The following is a 6,007-nucleotide window of genomic DNA, read 5'->3' on the forward strand; positions in this document are numbered from 1 at the left end:
GGACTGTCAAACATGCACAACAGCCGTGCATAGCTGGTAAACCTGCATGCAAATTCAAGAAAAAAAATCCAATACTACTGACTCATGTAAAACGTACAACGGCCATGCATTAATTGATAGACCTGCCTAGAAAAGCAAAGGTAAGAAAAATTCTCTTTTCGCAAAAAAGGTAAGTAAAATTCTCATCGCATAAAAAATATAGCTATTTTGATTTATATGTTTCTTATTATTATTTGCTCCCAGTCAACAATATGTTTCCTTTGCCGAGGTGACCGGTGGATCGGTGGTGCCCCAGTTGCATCAATGACATGTTTTACTATATACGCCAAATCAACGAGGAGGGCCTCATGATTTTAAGGTGCTCGACAAAGCATGTGCCGCCTAGCAGAAGTCGCCCATGCTAGACCTGCTGGCACGGTGGCACCCTTCACCATCACACGAGGAAGAGGACTCATTGTTCAGTGTTTACTCTATAGCGACGCACAAGCATTATGCCATAGTATGATCACAAGCACATCACTTTTGATTGATCATGTTAGTCGTGAACGGATGGACAATATAAGCCTGCATGCAAATTCAAGAAAAAAAATCCAATACTACTGACTCATGTAAAACGTACAACGGCCATGCATTAATTGATAGACCTGCCTAGAAAAGCAAAGGTAAGAAAAATTCTCTTTTCACAAAAAAGGTAAGTAAAATTCTCATCGCATAAAAAATATAGCTATTTTGATTTATATGTTTCTTATTATTATTTGCTCCCAGTCAACAATATGTTTCCTTTGCCGAGGTGACCGGTGGATCGGTGGTGCCCCAGTTGCATCAATGACATGTTTTACTATATACGCCAAATCAACGAGGAGGGCCTCATGATTTTAAGGTGCTCGACAAAGCATGTGTCGCCTAGCAGAAGTCGCCCATGCTAGACCTGCTGGCACAGTGGCACCCTTCACCATCACACGAGGAAGAGGACCCATTGTTCAATGTTTACTCTATAGCGACGCACGAGCATTATGCCATAGTATGATCACAAGCACATCACTTTTGATTGATCATGTTAGTCGGGAACGGATGGACAATATAAGCATCATTGGCGATGGTGACACGGAGGAGAAATGATAACATAATAGAATAAGTTGCTAAGCGCATATGAGGATTTGTTTCTCCCGTCAATATATTCTTCCACTCTATATGTTACCAGTGCCGTTGGTGTGAAATACAGAGGAGGGAGGGAGGGATGGAGAGTTGAAAGAGTACAACGACGGTGCATCTTGCTTGAACTGGGTGAAGGAGGGGCCACGTATTGTTCGCTCCACACGTCGGCTATGGAGAGAGGGGAGAGAGAAGCATGTGACCATGTCCTTAGTCATTCCATACCCCACGTTCATGTGGCTACTCCCCTCTGTCGTACCATCTCTCCCCCGGCTTTGCATGCTTCAATACTGGTCCTCCTTAAGGTTGTGATGTTGGTGTCAAGGGAAGCATGACTGCGTTGATGCAGTCGGTTTGCTCCTACTGTTGACGACAATATTAACAAAAGAGCATCAATCATTGTAAACTCTTTATTTTCTAACCGATCATCTTATTTTTGAAGTGGGCAAGTATAAAATATGAATTCATATTAAGACAATGAAGAATTTAACGGACTGAAAGATATAGCTCAATATTTCACCACGACAGATAAACTCCTCAATATCACATGAATTTTGAAATTTACTTTATTCCCGTTATAACGCACGGGCTCTTTTGCTAGTAGAAACTAACATCATAGTTGGCGAGTCCGATTATGCATAGATTATTTTGATATTATATGACGAGCAGTGGTTAGTTAGTCTGAACAACTTTATCCGAACCATGATCTTACTTCTTACAGAACATATATAGATGAAAAATACAATGTACAATACTCCTGAGGCGGATATGACATTACGCAATGGTGTGTACACTGTCACATCACTGTACACAATAGTAAAAAGGCATCAATCAGGATGCGACGAGGAGGATGTTAAAAAAAAGATGCGACGAGGAGGTAAAAACATATATGATCTTTTTATTTTTTTCATGCATGTTTGCACACCCATAACGATGTTTTTTTAGGGACCATGACAATGTTTCAATAGTGTGTTTCCTGCTGCAACACACGGGTAATTTTCCTAATTCTAAAGAATAAAAATATGCCTTTGATAAAAAATAAAGAATAAAAACCAACCCCGTAGAGGGATCAGCCGCCGTTAACCGAATCATCATGATACACTAGTAGAACGCCCGTGCGTTGCCATGGGCTTTTAATTTGTCTTTTTCGATTGCATCATTGAATACAAAGCATATCAAATTTTGCTCGCATAGATTTTTTCTGATTGCACATACAATGTATATTATATTTCACATATATACAAAAGATAGTGTGCAATAATCAAAAAATAATTGAAATTCAATTCACCCATAATGTAACTCGATGATGTATACATTGACATCAATAATATAAATAAGCATATGTTACAAACCAAGATCTAATTGATGCGTTTAAGATATTCCCATTAAATATCAGAAATATTGTCTTTAGCTTCATTTGCACGATATTTCAGCAAGTATATATATAAAATTTAATCGGGTAAACATATGCCTACAAATTTCTAATGCACTTCTACAGTCTACTTTTCTATAAATAAATCACTCAACATCTTTTTCATTCCCAACCAACTATCTCCCCAACCCCAGTCCATGTTCACCACCCCACATTAATTAGTGACATATCTGGCTCCCAATCCCCCTCCCCCTCCATCAACACACACCTTTAATTTCTGACACGAAACGATGCACTTGTGCTAAATTTCACACTAAAGCTCTCTATCTCTCCTTTCTCTCTGATTGTAATATGTCAGTTTCCCTCTTTCACACCCTACATATGTCCCTCGCTCCCCCACTCTATCTACCACCTTCCATCTCTCTCCCTCCCCTTTTTCCAACGCCTCTCTCTCTCTCTCTCTCTCTCTCACACACACACACACACACACACACACACACACACACACACTTCTCCATCTCCCTTTCCCTCTCCCACAACTCAAAACTTAATTTTGCTCGGCGTAACATTCGGTGGCTATAGTATATCCTAGAAGCTTAAATATTAAAGGGAAATCTTAGCCTTTGTAGGGGCTAAGACAACCTTTTGAACTTAATCCTGACTCATTTACTCCACCACTGTAGAGCACACAAATTTATGGTTATACTCCATACAACAACAAAAAGAATATTCATAGGGTAAAATTTTTAATCCACTGCAACACTTGACATGGGCACCATGGAAACAGTTCTATAACACAACTTGTTCTTGCAAGCAAATAAATGTTAGCACTGGTTGCTCTTTGGCCAAATCTTAGAATTTAGAGACATGTAGGAGACAGGAACACATGCTTGTAGTGATTCAGCACGAAATTTAAAAGTGAAAGTAAGATAAATAACTTACTGATGCGCACAGAACACCGTTGAATTGAAATTTGGGTTGCCGCATTGCAATGGTCTGCTATGGTCATGCAGTAATATGTGTAAGAAAGCAAAATTAGAGTGTCTCTTGGCATAGAGTATACTGAAATTAAATCTACCTTTCCTTCAATCTGATAAATAAATGCACGTAGGAAGAGAAGAATATCATGCAAGATATTTCTCAAGTATTTAGCACCATACCATATCAACAAGACAAGAGTGACAAAAATTAAGTGAAAATGTTAAGAACAGAAAAGCAGGTAGCTTGGCTGGACAACTTTGCTTTGGAATGAACACATGGAGTATTGATAAAGGGTAGTAATACAAATATATTATGGGACGACTGAACAACTAAAAAGATAAATGGTTACGGAAAAAACTGAAACATAAACATCAGCTTTGCTTTGGGAAACACATAAGAAGTAGCTGAACTCAAAGCTTAACATGGCATAGATGTCGGCTCACTTTTCATTTCAATATCAAGAATTTGGAGTTCTGTTGATGGTTATCGAGAAAAGAATCATGATTTGTCTCCATATTCGGAGCTGGCTAGCAGTGGACCCGCCATTCTTACTTTGTCATTACCCATTGGATAAATTTGAGTAATTTTCCTGGGAGCCACTCTGCAACTAACATGTAAATTTTAAAATTCTGAATTAGACTGCACATATGCGACACACAATTGAAGGGTATCAAATAGCTAAGGTGAGACCAGAAAAAGTAAATAGAGTTCACCGACCTCTTCCTCAGCGGCTGTGACAAACTCTCGACCAAGTGAACGCATGACGAGAGGGCCACCGGGAGAACAGGGACGGCAACCGATGCCTTGGGTGCGGCGGGCACCAAGTAGCAGCGGTGTCGCAAGAACCTTTTCAGCCATGACTTCACCAGTAGCCATTACAGCCTTGTACACAAGACCAAATGATCCATGGCCCAGAATCGTTGTGAAGTTTTTGGTAGCCTTCTGCAGATCCCTGAACAACCGACACATTAACATGGAGCAATCAGAAAGACGTTAATTTGCTTCTGGCTACTCACACCAACACTAACATTTACAATAAGATCATGGTATAAGTTGCATGCATGCATTTCTGGAGCTGCCATGAACGTACTATCCTTAATTAGATCAAATGCATTAGACAGTCAAGCTAATATATTTCAACTTTACAATTCACTGATCATGTGATCTTAATACCACAATCAAGATTGCAACGGAGGAGTAGTTGTCATACTTGTAATGGTACTTCGGGATCCCAAAGACGGACAGGGGCTGGTCCCTGCCATTGTTGCCCCGCCCGCCCCAGAAGGCGACTTGCTTCCCCGCCGGCAGCAGGTTGTTGCCCCAGTCGGAGACGCTCTCGGAGACCACTAAGACAGAGATACTGGATCAAGGCTCGCGGAGCCGTTGGCCTGCGGCGCAGCCGTGGATGACTCGAGTGACTGTGTCCGTGTGCGTGCAACGGTGCTGGCCTACCGTCGGTACTTCCAGATGGCCGGGAACACGCACGCCATGAGCACGACTGCCGCGACCATGATGGCCACGACCTTCGCCATACCGCCCATTCCCGGGCTCCTCCCAATGCCTTCCCGCCAGGGCCAAGAGAGGCCACTATGCTCCCATCTTCTCTCCCTCCTCTCTTCCATGGCTGGTACAAGGGACGTGCTGGGATGAACGGGAGGCAACCCTCGAGATCTAGATCGGGTGTGATCAGATTTGGAAGAAAAAACTGAATTGGAAATGATTGGAAAAAATTGAGGGAAGGAGATCGGAAATGGAATGGAAACAAGATAGGCATGGTCAGATTTGGAAGAAAATTCTGACTTGAGAGTGATTGGAAAGGATTGGGGGACGGAGATCCGGAACAGAATGAAAACAATGAGAGAAGATCGGTGGGATAGGAAGAAAAATCAGTTGGCGGGTTTAGTAACCGAAGATAAAAATGGAAGGAGGAGTGGTGAGAGGTGAGACGAAAATAAACCAGTGCAAGGTGGCGGGTGTTGGAAGCTGAGACGAAAAAAACCCAGACGAAAGTGATAAGACTATTCAACCAACTTGTTCATTAGGAGTAGAGATTGCTGCAAGAAAAAAAAGAAAGGTGATGGAAGCGAACGAAAGAAACAAGGCATGGACTGCGAGGAGCAGAGATTAATATGATTGAGCAATTTAAGGTAAGATCGATTAATTTAGATTAGAATGAAAAGTTCTGATCCGTTCAGATTTTTTTCGTTGTACGTGAAAATGACGTGAAATTAAACCGATGGGGTGGAAAAAGGGACGAAAAAACCCAGCGAAATAAAACGGTTGAAAGTGATGAGACGAAAATAAACCATACGAGACTACCAACTGATCCATTAAAAATAGAGATAAGCCCAACACAATCACCATCAAAATCGGGATCCAACCACATTTTACGCGCCGGATCTCGTCTATCGCCGCGGTTTACGTGGACGGTTTCCTTCCGGGCCTTCCTTAACCTACGCTAAGGCGTTAAGCCCCTATAAATACGAAGGCATTGTCACGCAG

The 6,007-nt window shown here is 41.7% G+C and overlaps 1 long non-coding RNA gene across 3 annotated transcripts; it reads right to left on the minus strand.

Annotated features, from left to right (window-relative positions):
- Window positions 1–1,118: 1,118 nt before the first annotated feature.
- Window positions 1,119–5,514, minus strand: LOC123102972 (uncharacterized). Of its 3 annotated transcripts, XR_006449548.1 has the most exons (4): window positions 4,716–5,514; window positions 4,223–4,457; window positions 3,467–4,112; window positions 1,119–1,515 (listed from the first exon to the last, which is right to left on the minus strand). It is a non-coding gene; the product is annotated as an uncharacterized lncRNA (long non-coding RNA). The 3 variants fall into 3 exon arrangements; XR_006449547.1 differs by lacking the exon at window positions 1,119–1,515 and having other exon boundaries at window positions 3,252–4,106; XR_006449546.1 differs by lacking the exon at window positions 1,119–1,515 and having other exon boundaries at window positions 3,252–4,112.
- Window positions 5,515–6,007: the final 493 nt, after the last annotated feature.

This window comes from Triticum aestivum, chromosome 5A (genome assembly GCF_018294505.1).
Source record: "Triticum aestivum cultivar Chinese Spring chromosome 5A, IWGSC CS RefSeq v2.1, whole genome shotgun sequence".
Lineage (NCBI taxonomy): Eukaryota > Viridiplantae > Streptophyta > Magnoliopsida > Poales > Poaceae > Triticum > Triticum aestivum.